The sequence below is a fragment of the Corvus moneduloides genome, chromosome 5 (assembly GCF_009650955.1).
Source record: "Corvus moneduloides isolate bCorMon1 chromosome 5, bCorMon1.pri, whole genome shotgun sequence".
In the NCBI taxonomy this organism is placed as follows: domain Eukaryota; kingdom Metazoa; phylum Chordata; class Aves; order Passeriformes; family Corvidae; genus Corvus; species Corvus moneduloides.
In genome coordinates, this window is record NC_045480.1 from 73,245,282 (window position 1) to 73,261,607 (window position 16,326).

The window sequence follows — 16,326 nt, forward strand, 5'->3', positions numbered from 1 at the left end:
GGAAACACTAAACAGCATGAGGGGACAGGGACTTAAAGCCAATTGTCTATTCTCAGTGTCTGGGGACAGCACAAGGGTGGCAGCAGCAGAAAGGAGAGGAGGAGTTTGGCAGGGAGATCCTGCAGCGCTCTCGCTCCGCTCTGCAAGTGCTCTGGTTTCTGTTGCTGCTGCCTTTTTTGCCTGGCCAATGGATTGCATATTATTCCCTAGGACAGGGTTTGGATGGGTGACAAAAGTGGAGCTTGGTAGCTGAGGAGCAGCTGAAGGGGCAGTTGCTGTGTGGTAATCATAAACCTTGCTGAAGAAGGGGAGTTTTCCCCCTGTGGAGCTACAATAGCCTCCTTTGTTCCCCTGAGAGTCCGTGTACTTCCCGTGATGGATTGCTGTTCTGCCGTGTTCCTTGTGAGCCGTTTGCAGAGCTCCGTGGTTCAAAAATATTTTACGGATCTCGTCACCTTGGCCTGGACAGTCAAGCTGAGCGCAGGAGCTACAGCTGACTGAACAAGATGTGGGATATTGGCACAGCTTCTCTTGTCCAACATCACTCTGGAGGGAACCTTCACAAGGGCGATTAGTGGCCACAGAAGTGTGTGTGCAGGAGAGAGAGAGGAGGAACTAGGACTAGGCTGGCAAGCAGGGTGAACCTTGCCATGCTCGAAGCTAAGGAGAAGCAACATGTAAGGTACCATTTCCTCGGAAAATTATAATGAACTGGCTAAATGATGATTTCGATATTTTTCCTGGGGTGGTTGTTGTTGTTGGATTTTTAATGTTTTTTGAAGTTTTTGTTTGGTTGGGTTCTGTTTGGTTGGATTTTTTTCTGTGCTATGTGCTTTTGGCCCAGAAGCGCCCTGGGTCGTGCGCTTCCAGTGGCAGGGAACCTGCCGTGGGACTGGGAACAGGCTCCCAGCAGCCCGCGGCAGTATCCCGGCGGTGCCATCCGCCCCGGTCCAAGGGAACGCATCCCTCCTCGTCGAGGGGATGGCATCTCCCGGCCTCAGGCACAGGGTGGCCACGGCCACGGCCACTCGCAGCCGGCGGGGGTGGTCCCGCGGCCGCCCCTGCCCTCCAGCTTCGGCCGTGGAAATGCGCACCTGCCCCGTCGGAGCTCGGGGCGGGGAACCGCAGCCCCGGCCCTCAGACTCCTCCTCCGGGCTCCCCGCCCCGGGCCCCGTGACGCCGAGCGGCGGCCGGGGATGGGATGGGACGGGACGGGCCGGGATGGGAGCGGGTGAGGGGACGGCCGAGCCCGCCGGCGGCTTTAAATGCGGGCCGGGCCGGCGCCGCCAGCACAGCCGCGCCGTTCGCTCGGGCTGCCGCGGGTGCTCACCCACACGGACACGGACACGGAGGGGCAGGTGTAGGGCCGCCGCCATGCCCCGCTGAGCCCGCCAGCAGCCCGTCCGCAGCGCCCGCCCGCCGCCCCGGCTGCCCCGCAGCCCCCGCCCGCCGCCAAGCTGGAGGAACGCCGCAAGCCCGAGCCCCGGAGGTGAGTGAGCTGGAGCGGGGGTGGAAACGCCGGGGTACGTTTCTCCTTCCTCGGTGTCTTTTTCGGTGCCCAGCTCTGCCGGAGCCAACTTTAAAAACGCTTTTTGGTTTTTGCGAACTTTTTTTACCGTTTCATTTCATCTTCAATGAGTTGTTAGCAGCCGCTGAATAGGCAGCCTCGTCTTTCCCAGGTTTCCAGTTTTCCACCTGGTATATGGTCGTATGGAGTGTTTTTTTAATCCAAGACCAGCTCTTTGGTGTTTGTTTGCCTTTTCTGTGCTTCCTGCGAAGCGCTGCCATTCAGAGCGAGAGCACACGGGGAAACGAGGATTTAACCATCTTTAGGCTTGCTCCTTTTCGTTTACCATGTTAGTTATTAATGGATTTTTCTTTTGTTCGGAGCTCATCCCTTTAGCACTCCCGTTCAGGAGGAGCGCGTGGGTGTGCAGGGAGCTCCCACGACGTGGAAAAAGGCACCGGGCTCTCCCAGGAGAGCAGGGATCGGAGCGCGCCGCGGGAGCTCCGTGGAGTCGTTCCGCAAAGCCGCTCCTGTTAGTAAAGTTGGATGCGTAAGGACCAAGGTCGGGCCCTGGGGCAGATCCGAGCAGTAGCAGCTCTGTCGGAGAACTGCTCCATGTACTATATATACGTACTTGCTCCTTTTGTGTCAGAGAGGTGCAGTTACTGTGCATCTGAACGTGACTTTGTGCGTGTGCTCCCAGCTGCTTAGGGGCTTTGTTCTGGTTGTTCCTATAATGTACGTATTTTCTGTTTAAAAAAAAAAAAGAAAAGAAACTTTACTAGTTGGATTTAACAAAATGTGCAGAGTTGTATGTTGTGTGTGGGACAGAATATGCTGCTAAGTGCTGGTGTGTTAGGCTGCAGAAATACACCTAGTTCTTACTTTGGTTGAGATCAGTAGGAAACTGTGCATAAAGAGCAAGATACAGAGGCCCCCGACCAAAACAACTGTCAGGCTCCCAAACCCCAGCAACTATTGAATGAGAGACTTCATTTTGCACTTACAATTTCCAGTCCTGTGCCAAATGATGAAACGGGACTGTTTGCGTTTCTGCTCGCTCAGAGCATGTACATGAGCTGATCTGTCCTAGTCCGTGCCCTTCCTTTCCTGAGCTGCCATTCCGTGCTCAAAGACTTTTTCTGGTGACTCCTGGATTGGATGATGGAACAGTTAGTTTTGCAAAGCCTGGTTTCAGCTGGTGATTTTAGCTCTCATCAACTTCACCTGCTGGTGAGGGTCAGTGGGATTCGAAGGGCAAATGCTAGTGCAATCTGCTAGTGCAGGGATGCTTCTTCAGCTTCCTAGGAAGGAAACACAGACTTTCAAGTTCAAAAAAAATAGGAGGATTTGCATGTAACTTATCCCTTGCTCCTGCTGAGCATGAATTTCACATTTTTAAAAGCAGTGGCTAGACTTTAGGAAGCTACATTCCCATGATTTCAAGGGACTGGCAACGTAGAGCAGTGACTGCTGACCTTGGATGAGTGGGGAGCAAGGTGTGGTGGTGGGGTGAGAAGGAATTATGGATTTTTTTTTTTCCTTTTCCTTTTTCTGCTTTTTCCAGCTACGGGGAGGAGGGATGAAGCTTTCATTTGTGTGCACAGGGCATTCCTGGCAAGGTAACACCCTGCACTCATCCGGTCTGCTCCCAGCAAGGTCCGGCAGGATTTTTTGCAGCTCAGAGCGGTGCAGGGTTTTCCCTTAAACTTCTGTGTTGCGATTTTAAAACTTGAAACTCCTCTGCAGCCAGAAAACAGCCTCATGTACTGGCGCTGTCTTGTGGTATCACTTGTAGCAGGTTTTTAAAAGGAGCTTTTAAAATGCAGCGGGTGTAGGGTAAATGCTTCGGTTACCGATGTCTTACGCTGATAAGAAAAGGTTGAATTTATGCACAAAGTGCTGTTCGAAGAAAAACATCCCCATGAGAAGGAAAAATCTATAACTCCTTTTGTTTTCAGATCTGCCTTCTTATCAGAGAGGGTGGAAGAGCTGAGTATGTCTCTGGCTGAAGGTTTTCTAATGCTGCCACCCTGGACAGCTGTAATAAATAATGAGCTGGAAAGTGTTTTGAGTAAGGTTGTGAAGGAAAATTGCTGCGTGAGAGAGTAAAGAGAAAACCTGTCCTTATTATTCTGCCAGTAAGTGTGCAAACAGCTATTTGGAGTTGGAGGTGCTGCCTTGCCAGAAAGATGCTGTCGCAAAGGCAGGGTGTTGCTTTGAGAAAGCATGTACTGGGGGAAATGTGCTGTTTTGGGAGGTGGATGCCCGAAAATCGGCCCTGTGGGTATGGCAAGTGATGCTCCTGTGTGCATACATGCCATCTGTTAGTGCAGATTTGCTAGTAACCCGATTTCTCTTCTTTAATTTAATGTTTTGGGTTTTATGCCATGACGTTGTTATATGCATCCGTATCAAAATAGCGTGGCTTGTACTGGTTTGCACTCCAATTCCTTCCTATGGGCTGGGAGCACCGGAGGACTTGGAAGGAGGGTTTGAAGGTGCCTTGTTGCAAACAGCGTTCACGGCGCTCCAGCTCCGGTGCTGCGGCACCGCTCGGTCCCTCAGTGCTGCCGAGATGCCTCCGTGGCTCCAGTGCGAGAGCATCCTTGTCACGCTCCAGCGATCTGCCTCGCATGTATTTTCTGTGTGCATTAGGTTTAGAATTTGAACTCCTGCTTTGAGCAAATTAAAAGGGTTCTGGTAACTCCTCGTTCCAAGTCAATTAGCTGCTTCCGGCTTCAAATCCACTTAGAAGGCTCAGAAGGGGGGGAGTGCTCTTTGAAAACCCAGTAAGAGCAGTTTATGGTTAATATTGATAAAGGAGCGCGTCTCTGTGTCATTGTGCTGCGTCTGGTGGAAGGAAAGCTTCTCTTTTGTGATTCCTCAAAACATAGGGACTTGGATGGGGAGGCAGAGGTCTTCCTCTTAACTCTGTTAAGAAAGCTCTTCGCTGTGTGGCTTGAAATCAAAATACAGCCATAAAATGGTCAAGGTTGCAGTGAATTCCCACAGCCACTCAAAGCAAAGCTTCTTCCCCCCTGCCCTTGAACTTTGAGTCACTGTAGCATCTCGTTTCTCCTGAGTTTGCTCAGGATTGTGCGCAGTTTGTGGCAGGTACGCTTTTTATTGCTGTTGGACAGTGTCAAAGACAATTACTGCACCCATAATTGGGTGATAAAACAGTGCGTGGTATAAGTAAAAAGCTTCAGAGTTCTTGTTTTTCAGTGGCCTAGTCACATTAACTGAAGAGATAAAAATGTCTTTGAATTACTGTCCCGCAATTATGAGTCTTTCACATAAGGAACATATTTGAACTTGCCACAGGTACTGTCAGTGTGGTGAAGTTGCATGGAGATCTATGAGAAATTTGAAAAGCAGAGAAAACTACATCTCAGTTCTAGGTGTTCAGTTTGATTTGGAACAGTGGATTTCAGTCCAAATTGAATAGGCATGTAGATCCATGCTGTTGGAGTATGGCTGAGCATTCTGAGCACAGCAGAGGAAATTGCAAATGGCCCTGGTTTTATCTGATTTTCTCACCAGAAAGATCAGAAGAGCTGATTCCATGTCACCAATATCAGAATCCTTTGAATTTGTGGCACAAAGGAACTTTCAGCATCTGAATTCCAGAAACGTGTGCCCTTAGGAGACCTCATTCTGCTGCTAAAGTAAAACAGAGACTGAGGGGGGGATTTAAAATAGATTAATTATTTATATATAAAAATATGTGTGGAGAGAGAGAATATGGCTGATCTATATATTTACTACTCCAAAGGAAATCCGTTTAGTGGGGAAAGAGAATTTTCCAGGTGTTTCAAATCCTAGCTGTATTATAGAGTTACCTCTATAGGTGACCAGGATTGTATTTCTGTTTTGCTACCATGTAATAAATACTTGCTAAATACTCTGTATTAATTCTGTCTTGAAATAAGCCTTAATTGTCCTTCCGTAAGTATTGATCCGTACTTCTGGCATCTGAAAGTGAGTTGAAGAACTTGGTGGTAGGAATTGTTCTGTGACTTCTTTTGAGACTGAGGATTACTCAAATCACTTCATTCTGTTATTAATGATAATTATAAAAGCTATTTAATTTTATTCTAATTATAATTAGTAATATATTATTATTAATTATACACTTATATATAATATATAAATCATACAGAACTACGGGACCATGGTGGGAATGGTTACCTCTTCTTTGGACTGCTGCGAGGTGACTGCTGCTCATCTGTGAAGTTAATGAAACAGGCTGATATTTGATGTGATTGTTCCCCAAGGGAGATTGAATTTTACTTCCTTTTCCAAGTTATCAGAATGAGCCGGTGTTACGCAAGAAGTCCTGGTGGGTTTGCATGTCCGAAAGATTTTTGCCTTTTTTCACTTAGGATTTATTCCTGTGGTGTGTTCTGTCTTTTTCTGCTACTTTTTCTGAGCGAAACATGCAAACGCTTTGATTTTGATGACTGTGCAGATGTGTAGTCTGAAGTCAAAGGTGACAACTGAAGTCTTGTGTGCCAGCTACTCATCTTTACTAAAATTTTTCAGTTTTCTCTATTTTGTACAGTAGGTGCAGAAACAGAGCTTGTGTCTCTTTTTCAATGGTGTGTGCAACTTGAAGATTCTGGTATTTTCCCCTTAAGGTTTTTTTAATCAATTTTTGCTTCATTTTAATCGCACCTTGAAGGTTTGCTGAACTCATTTCAACTCTTAACCTTGAACAGAAGGTTGCAAAAGTTAACTGCTTTTATTGTACTGGTGACTGTATAACACTTCAGACACATTGTCAGCCCTTTGACGTAAGCGTAAGGGTCTTTTCATCAAGGCTGCCGAATATGAGATTGTTTAGAATGAAGCTGCGAAATAGTTGCTCAGTAGCTCAAGGAAAAGTGGGATTTGAGCACATCAAACCTGTCTGTTGCACTGGAATTGAAGTATATTTCTTATACACAGGAATTGGACCTGCACATTTTGCTTAGGTCTCAGAGTTGGCAAACGTGGTCATCCTGAAGCGGATGTTACCTAAATTCATGTTATATTTGTCTAGTCTGAGCTCACTTCCCTGGCTGACACTTTGTGCATTCAGCAGACACAGAGCACGGCTCAAGACAGCAGCCTTGTTCCACAGAGCTGCCTGTATGTCCTTCTGGGCAGGAACAATCATCCCCAGGGAAAAATAGATGGGGCTTTGTTCTCATGTGTCCCCAGCAAAGCTCTGTTCCAGAGCCTTGATGGCACAGCAAGCCAGTGTGTGGTGCCATGGAAGTGTTCTGCATCCACTGTTCGACATCTCATGATCTCTTAGGTGAGCAGTAACGGGGCTGGAGCAGTATTGTCCCAGCAGAAGGGTTAGTGTGGCATTCCATGGAAGCAGTGCCAGACGTGTTTGTAGTGCTGATGATGGAGTACCAGTGCAGCGAGGAAGGTTGGAAATGTGGAGCTGTTGCCTTAGTCCCACAAAACACTTCAGCACAGGTGACTTCTGGCCTCGAGGCAATTCAACTCATTGGCCTTTAAGGCCATGCTGAAGTGCCGTGCTGGGGTGAGTCCTGCATGAGTAGTTCCACCGGCACGAACGGAAGAAATGCGTGCTGAGATAGGACAGTGTGCGGGGAGAATTCATCAAGTGGGGCCAGAGGGGTGCAGGGACAAAGTCTAGATTGCAGCCATGAGCTGCTTGCAGGGTGGGGTTGGAAATCAATGAAAGACCAGTGCAAAGTCTTGAGTGCATCTTTGATAGGCACTCAAAGGGTGGTGTTGGAGGCTGTAGAATAGAATATTGATTTAGAGTAGAATTGGAACGAACCTACACCCATCATTTGTCCACCTGCCTAGCTTGTCTTTTCAGTCCCAGTTCACCTGTTGGATGACATCACTGAATTTTTTGGAAAAAATACCTTGAATAGATATTGAAATGCTCTCCGTTTCAGAGTGGGCTTGTGTCTCTGTTGTGTTATTGGCACATCACCGGAATGTGCATGGAAAGGAGATTGGGATTGCCTAAGAGCAAGAACTGCTTCTACTGGAATGTGTGGTACATGCGATGATTCCCTGTAACTGTGTGAATGCTTCTCACTCGGGATAGAAGAGTATTCTTCTCCCTTTTAATCAACGGTGAATGATCAATTTCTATACCGAAGCTGGGCTTCAGAAGGAAAGGCAGACTGTCTCCTGTGCTGTACACCTCCCATGCCATTCAAGCTTGGAGAAGGCCTTCTGTGTAGGTTGGACTTTCCTGTGCCTGGGGAAGAGGTTTTGCACTGTGCCTGACAAGGCGGGTGTGTGACTGCAGCCATGGCACTCTGGAGGGTTCTGGCTTGTACGTAGGACCTTGCTGATTTTTGGGTCTGCTGGGTTCTGTGTGGTCACCTTGGCAGTGCTCTGAAGTTCAGCCTGAGAGCCTGCTAGCATGGAAGGAATGTGAGCAAGCCTGGGCTCGAGCATGGGCTTAGGCCTGTGCTTTGTTGGCAAGGCAAGCCCAGGCGCCTTTCCTCGGCTGTTGTGGGCACGGAGCTCCAGCCAGGATGCTCTGACTGCTCAGCTTCATGGCTTATTCCTATTTGCAGTGTAACTTGAAGGAGTGGGCATGTAACTGCCATCCTTGTACTGTAACTTAACCTGGGATGCACACTCTGAACAAAACAGTGAAACGGCAGGAATTGCTGCAAAAGGAAGACCTCCATATTTCCAAAGTTTTCCTTGGATCACGGATCTCTTCCCTTTGCCAGGAATACAGTGTATAAATTTAGTTGAAAGGGAATATGCTGCAAAACAACCCTGTGAAAAAACCCCCGACCGTGTCTTCCGGTGTCAGAATCCTTTCTAGAGACTGAGTAAAGGGAGATCGTGTCTCCAGCTCTTAAAATAATTACTCAAATTAAAGATCAAGCTAGAAGAGCCCAGTTCACTGAGCATTAGCTATGCAACTTAATTTGTTAAAAAGCATTGAAAAAACAACTTAAGCTCATCATGCTCAAAATGTCTGTCCCAGCAAGTAACCTGGATGTCCCCTGAATCTTCAGAAATGTGGGAGTGCAGAGATTCCTGTGAACTCTAAAAGTTTCTGTAATAACTTTTCTACGAATGAAGCCACAGTTCTTGAACGAACCTGTTTCTGCCTTTTTAATTCTAAATGATGCATAGGACATCTTTGCATTAAGTATTCCTGGTCCAGTAATGCCTTGGGTTGCCAACAGCTCTGCTTTCCTGGAAAGGCTTGACTTGTGACTCCGTGAAGGTACCTGTGGGTTTTTGTGGAGAGGTCAGTTCAGTTCTGGATGTGATCCTTAACTTGTAATTCTCAGAAATATCTATGGAGTCTTGAACTGTGGCATCAGCCCAACTTTTCTGGCTCTGTTCCCAGACCAGTCATTCCACTTAACAATACAAAAATGCAAGATAATGGACGCAGATAACTGGGATTTAATATTACCGTAGCCCATTTCCCGTTTACCTTTAAACAGCCGTGTTGCAATTAGATGCTGGGCATAAAGCCGTTCTTTGTTAACAGGTGTCTCCTAGAAATGTGTGACTAATGACCGTGTCTGGGTTCAGCCGTGGTGGCCCTGACAGCTTAAAAAAGGAACGCAAAAGCTGCTTTATCCTGTTATGCTTTTATGAATATCTGTTACCACAGCAAACCATTTCAGGCCTGTTACAGAAAGTTGTTTTCCCAAGGCTTTTTCTGAAAGAATGGCTGCCTCCAGTGTTTTAGGCACATGCATGTGGAAAAGAGGATGAAAGCAGCTGGTGGGTGATTGGCACGAGCTGTGAGGTGCTCCAGCATGACCTCATGCGCAGCCACTGATGCTTCAAGGTGTACCTGCTGCAGCATGGGCCTGGCCAGATACTTTGAGATGTACCTTCTCCAGCCTGGAGTGATCCTTCGAGGTGTCATCCACAGGTCACAGCCCATGGACTCAAGTTCCATTGGAGTTCCAGCCTCCCCAGGAGCGCAGTAGCCCTGTGCTGGCCCCCCGCCAGCCCGGGCACGTTGTCATTGCTGTAATCAGAGGATTCCCAGGCCCAGCGGAGCAGCCTGATAAGCACCACGGTGAGCACTGAAAGCAAAAGGCACCCCGACGAGGCACCGCATGCAGCCAGGCGAGCGTGCCCATGGCAAGACAAGAGCCTGCTGATCAGTATCCATGCAGCTATGACAGCTATACATTCCACCTAGCACGTTCCAATCAAATCTGCTGTTATTTTGAACCCGTTGTGCCCTGTATTGACGCCAAAAAGGACTGTCCTGACTTAACCTCAGCCGGCAACCAAGCACCGCACCACTGCTTGCTCACTCCCACAGCAATAACTAAAACATTCGTGAATTCCCACCACTGTTTCCAGCACAAATCCAAACCGTAGCCCCCTACTTGATACTGAGAAGAAAATTAGCTGTACCCTAGACAAAGCAGCACAGCGTGTTATATCAACTATGGTTCTTGAGTTTATAGTTCCTAAAACAGAAGTAGAAACTCTTGCTTTATACAGAGTTCTAGAAGAAGAGGAAATAGAATGTGGGACCTATAAAATATTTTTTATAGCGCTTGCTCATGTTAAAATGCTATGGCTTGAAACCCTAATGGGTAAAAGGCTGAGTTGTACAGGAACATGGTTAAATATGAAGAGAACATTTGAGGAATGCCTGGGAAGTTCATGTTTATGGGCTAATGATCTGGGAGTCAGAAGGAGCCAACTGCCATGCAGGGAGAGGAGCTCGTTCCAGTGACATACTTGTGTAAATGGTGGTAGAGGAGGCTGAGTAGCCTTCCTCGGGTAAAGGAAGATGCAAGTGATCTTAATATTTTAGGTTTTCTCTCTCCAGAAGAAGGATTTTTTTCCTGGAGCAGATGAAGTTTTCCAGATGTTGTCTGAAAGAAAGACTGATGCTAATATCTCATTTTCTCTTCTCTTGCAGAAGTCTGCTTGGTCTTCTGTCCAAGCTCAGTAGTCATTTATACTGGTGTTCAGATTATTCGGGAGGACACAGGACATGCTGCAACAGTGCTGCTTATCAGCATCAGTGTGTTCCTACCAGTTTTGTCCCGCAAATTGTTCTTCCGGACAACATTGATGGGTCACAAGGAAGGAGTTCAGAAGAAGTGGCTGTGAGCATTTTCGGGCAAGAAATTACTTTTCAGCTCTCGGGTTGTTGTTTTCTTCGCAGTCTTGTTTTAGGCTGATATGAATAAGTCTATTTTGAGCTGCCCTTAAATGGATGTCACATAGAGGACAGTCTTGTTAAAACTTGGGAGTTGCCTGCTCAGCAGTTGGGTTCTGCGCTCTTGGCTGTGGTTGGAGGATACAGTAAATCCAGCTTTAGGGCACCGAGAACTAAATTAAGAACCTGACTCTCCCATGGAGCAAAATGCCAGTCCAGCAGCAAACACATTTTGCTGGTGAGGTGAGTTGAGCATTGCTAAGTGGACTGCCTTTATGCAGGATCATGCGTTGTCTGCTCATACCACTCTGCTTTTATGCTGCATCATGTTCCTCCCGTTGGAGCTGGTGTCCTGGTGAAGGAACCCGTATCCCTCCATCCGCTGACTAATGCTGTGAGAATGCGATCATGTGCCCCTGCCTGCTCTGGGCCAGACTCTTATTAATGACTAATTGGTCTGCAGGGCTGAGTGGAAAGATCACGGGCTCAGCCTGCTCTTCGCTGGCATCACGCGCCCAAGTCGAGGTGTCAAGTGGGTTGCCACGAGGCATTGCTCTCACGAGCTGAGCGCATGGAAGGGCAAGGGGCACCTGAAGGTGGTGCTTTGCTCCATGCTCCAGTGACCTGTTCCCTAGAAGTGTACAAAATCTCCCTTTGCTTTCTCTGCAGGCACTGTCATGTGTATGGCTGTGTGGATGAGCTCTTTGTGGGCTAGTGGCCATGGCAGTGTGGTTCCCCCCGACTGCGTTCTATCCCAGTGGCTGTCGATGCTCTGGAACAGCTGTTTGCTACCAACCTGCCCCTTTGATGCCACGTGAAATTTTGAGGAGCACAAGTTTTTCTGCCTGTGGGTGTAAGTCTGGTTAGTGATAGCCAGGGGCCACACGTACATGACGTTGTCTCAACAGCCTGATCACGGCCCCCAGAAGGCACAGCAGATGCTCTCCCAGAGCAGGATCTGTGGCCATGTGGAAGGGAATTGTCACTTGCAGTTGCGTTTCTGCTTAGTGATCCTCGTGGGTGTCACTTGTGAGGCACCTGTATCCTTCTGGCTCTGTGGCTTGTGCTGGCGTAATCGGTGTTTTGCTGAGCGCTTGGCACTTTTGGGAGACAGAATGGCTACCCAGGTCCGTGCTGCTCTGGGCTGTGACTGACTCTCTTCTGACTGGAGGTTAAATTGGTGGAAGTGATGAAATTCTTCTTTTTTTGGTTTAGTCTCAAGTTATAAAAGAACTTGGTTTTGCATTTCACTCCCCTCTCTCCTCTTCTGTCAGGAAATGTTTCTTTATCTTCAGTAAACTTCCATTGGCTTGTGGTTCTGTGTTTTTGGGGGTGTTTTCGTGGTTTTTTTGTATTGTTTTTTTTTTTTTTTTGTTTTTTCTGGGTTTTGGTTTTTTCTTTTTTTTTTCTTCTCAGTGCAGTCAGTGAAGGCAAGAGGGGCATTTAGTTTGAAATCTGGCTGTTCGCATTTCTGGCTCTCAGATCTGCATTAGTTTTGAGTGACTATTACTGAATTAGAATTTGATGCATGCACCAGGACCAGTGCCAGTGACCTTCTTCAGCAGAGATTTTGTCTCATCACCCCAGGGAATGGTCGCTATAAAGTCTTCTAGATGAGCAGTTGGCACTCAAGTGAGGATGAGGTCCAAAGCCCACTGTTTTTTTTGCTTGTCTAATATTTTTGGAGTTCTTTCTTCTGCCTGAGTCTCGTGTGTGTGCTGGCATTTGGTTCGGATGGCTTTGCCCTTCTGTTTTAGTTTTACAGCTGTGTGCTCTGACCATACTCCTTTGAAGGTGAACTCAAGTGGTATCGCATCCCTTCTTTCTTTGAAGCAACTGCTCCAACATGGAAGAATTGCAGTTTTACAGAGACTGTCATCTAGTAACCAGGTAGAGTTTGCAGAATTTGCAGATAAGTACGCTTTGAGAGGTTCCCGCTTGTGTAACGCCATGTGAGTGGTTAAGCAGATTCCCAAAATCATCCATGTTAAAAATATCCTTTATGCTGGATTATGTTTTTGAAACCAGCATATTGTGAATCCACGTATTGCTTCAGAATGCCAAGAATTGGATCAGAAATGCTGTGCCTGCACTCTGGGAAGTGCTGAGAGTGCATTAGCTCCCTTGGCTGCTTCAGATATGTCCAAAATGTTTTATACAACCAGGCTTTCTGCCTCTGCCAGCTAGAGCTCAGGTCTGGATTGTGCTGCATCGGGTCTTACCTGTCCTTCTTGCAGTAGGAAGCCAGCACACGCTCTGTACTCATGTTACCATCAGTGGCCCAGAGCTTCGTGATGCTTTTAGAGGGGCTTCAGTGTTTCGGAGGTGGTTGGGAAGGTGATGGTGGGACAATGTGCAGCTCTAGGAGTTGCGCATTTGAAGGTATGAAGCCTGAGGAAAGGGAAGAGCTCCAAACTGTAATTAACAGAGGTGAAATAAGCTATGAGCTGGTCGCACACATTTTGTGTGTGGTGTGATTGCTATGGAGAACTTTCCGCCCCAAAGCAGTCACAGGAGAGGACAAGTGTGGGAGCTAGCTGCTTGCTGGGAAGCCAGGATTGAGCGTGCCGGATTGTTTTCCCTGGAGAAAAGCAGCCCTGGGCGAGTGGTGCCAGTGGTGTGCTGCCCCACCCCTCATTGTACACACTGCCTGTTCCTCTGCTCAAGTGGGAAATGGACTTAAACCCAGCACCGCCCATTCCCGATAGCTCTTTTCTTTTAGACGCAGGACCAAACTGCCCACTCTAACGTCCTCGTTATACTTGGGAATCTGCCTCAGGATCAGGCTTCTCATGCCTTGCTTTTGGAGGTTCTGGGTGGGCAGTATGCAGCAGATGCTGGAAAGATTTCCTGCACTTGCTATTTCCTTGTCCAGGTTTCTCTATAGGTGTATCCAGATCTCTTGTACTTTGAAAGTTGTGTGCTGAGCTGATGTAAAACACACACTTGAAACGTTGCAGTTGCTTCTTAGCCCATGGTACCTGCTCCTGTGACACAGCACACTTAGTCACAGATCCCTCAAAAAGAGCTCTTACCGGATGCTGGAGCAAGGAGCAGCTACTGTATAAACCAGCAGTGGTTTCAAATAGACACACAGTCAAGTAAGAAGCTGCCTTTAAGGCATAAAACTGTAACAAAAATATTGCAGGACATGACATTGTCGCGGTAATAAATAGCCAAAAATAGATCAGATGCCACAGGCTGGTTTGAAATAATAATTTTTAGGAAAAATCCACTGCTGCTTATGAGTTGAAAACCTGATGCCGCTCTGCCTCTAGCGAAAGGTTTTTTTTGTGATTTATATTTCATCTGTTGCAGAAAACAAAGCTACAAAAATGTCTGGTTTATGTTATCCTCAAACAGATGTACTCATAATATTTGCAGTCCAGAATCACTTCTTCCTGTGGATTCATCTCATTTGATTCCATCTCACAAAGCTCCTGCGGAAGTGCAAGCTCAAATTCCTTGCAGGGTGTCTCTGTACCTTTTCCTGGCTGTAGCTACATGAAATATAGCAGATGGATGTGGAATGTGTCAGGAGCCAGGTGCTCGGCAGCAGAGGTTCACCCTGTCCTGGAAGAGGGGCTTGCACTGAGATCCTGTAGTTCTCAAATGAAGCTGGAGTGCAATGCAGCCTACTCCTTGCTGAGTCCACAGTTTCAGCTCCACGGTTTCCTTGAAGAGAAGGAAATGAAACCCAAGAGGCAGCTGACTTTATCAGTTTTTATAGTCATGACATTTTATGGTAAGTCATTTAATCATAATGAAGCAGAGGCTTCAACTGTTACACCTGCCGCACGTCCAGTGCCAGTGTTCCCCTTATATTTCCCTGTGTTTTGATAGTGTTACTTTGTTGTTTGTGCAGAAGAAAGCTGCATCTTCATTCACTCCTAATTGCTTTTCCTAGTAGTTACTTCATCTTTGGAACATACCCAACTTCAAGAGTTCTTCCAAAGTTGTTGGAGATCAAAATTGAAATCCAAATGATGGGACTTATTTTGCCATCATGAATTCAAATTATTCTTATCTTGGTTTCAGGAAGGTGCTCTCATAGACTTCACCTGTGAGTTGTGATAAACATTTAGAGTTCTTGACGTTCCAGTCTGTAAGAGTTTTTGAAAACAAGATTTAGTCAAGAACTGAGATTCGTATTTAAATCCTGTCATGGGACTTAATTTCGATCCCTGAGAACACCTCTGTAGAGGGAAACATTTCACCTAACGAGATGACTTAATTGGGAATTTATTTGGTTTATAAATATTACAGTGCAAGTTCTTTGTGTGCAAAGCAGAGGGTTCTGTCCTGCTTTGCTCTGGGTGAGTACAGCCTTTTGCTGAGAAAGCTTGTAAATAAATGCTGCTTTAGAGCTGACAGGGGAAAATGCATCCAGGATAAATTTGGCAACATGTTCCAGAAGTGCATCTACCAGGCTGTGCTGAGTATAGTCAGAAGCTCTTCTTTTCTCTGTGACAGAGCCCATATGCAAGTATGTGAGGAAACCAAAACACATCAGGGCCCTAAAAAGGAATCGGTTGAATTAAGTCTGTTCATTGGCGCATTTGTGTATGGGCTGTGAGAGCATCAGCGGGGACCAAGTCTCCTTCCTGGTTTCCTGTTTACTTGGCCACTACAATAGCAGTGTGTGAATGCTTCACAGGTTGCAGAGAGAAGAAATAATGTTATCTCTGTCTCCCCGAAGCCCGCTGACAGAAGCAGCCTGTTTGGCTTGCTGACTCATTCCTTTTGGGATGCGCATACATGTACCCACACACACTTGGCATCTAACCTGGGTGGCTTGGTGAGGGCACTGGGTGTAGCTGACAGGGAAGCCTTTGGTGGCTCTTCTCTCTGCTCAGGTCCAGGTCCCATCTGTGTTGATCCATCTGTAGTTGAAGGTTGGATGATGCTGGTTGTCACAAGTAGTGTTGGTTACACCTGTGGGGAGCGGTGTGGGGTTGTGGGTGTTTCCTACCAGAGCAAGTCTCCCCTTTTGTGTTTGGGAGGTACGTGGTGAGGGGGAGCGGTATGTGGTGGATTCAGGGGTAAACCCTGTGGGATTTGGGACCTGCCAAACAGCTCAGCCCGCGATGCCCTGTGCACCGTTTGCTTGGGTTTGTCTGTTCTCCCACAGCATCCCCATCCATGCCTTCCCACTCCGCTTTGTCCATGGCAGTTTTCTGAGGGAAAGTCTTGACAGGTCACTGGTGCTGTGCTCTGTGAAGCAGAAAGGGTGGTTGGTTGTGCACACTCAGGAAGATTTTACTTCCCTTGCCTTTCCTGGGAGAGTGGACAGCTTCCCCGCACCTGCCTGGCAGAACTGTGGTGCAGCAGCTGCTGTGTGGCACGGCTGGGCAGGCACCCGTGGGCTGGCAGCTCCAACTGATCCATCGGGAGCCCTGCTGCCGGCACTGCTGCTCTGTGACCTGGAGTTCTCCCTCCTCCCTCAGCCCTTCACCCACTCCATGCCCCAGCTCATTTGGTTGCTCTTTAATGTGACTTTCACACGGCTCTGTGTTATGCTGCTCCAGTTACGGAACTGGCTCAGTTTCTTTTTCCTTGTGCAGTTCAGAGTGTGCTGGAATTTCTTCCTGATTGCAAAAGCCGTTGGAAATGGGCAGAATCGTAAAAGCTTATCAGTGAGCAGTAACTCTCCCCTCTG

General features: G+C 47.4%; 1 protein-coding gene across 2 annotated transcripts in view; it reads left to right on the top strand.

Annotated features, from left to right (window-relative positions):
* Positions 1-1,429: 1,429 nt before the first annotated feature.
* Positions 1,430-16,326, top strand: part of SLC4A4 (solute carrier family 4 member 4) — a 116,926-nt gene continuing 102,029 nt past the window's right edge. The window contains exon 1 of one of the 2 annotated variants that reach the window (XM_032108156.1): positions 1,430-1,489. The gene's annotated coding sequence lies outside the window, so the exon portion shown is untranslated. Of the gene's footprint in view, positions 1,490-15,318; positions 15,325-16,326 lie in introns of those variants that run through there. The other variant, XM_032108157.1, reaches the window with a different exon arrangement.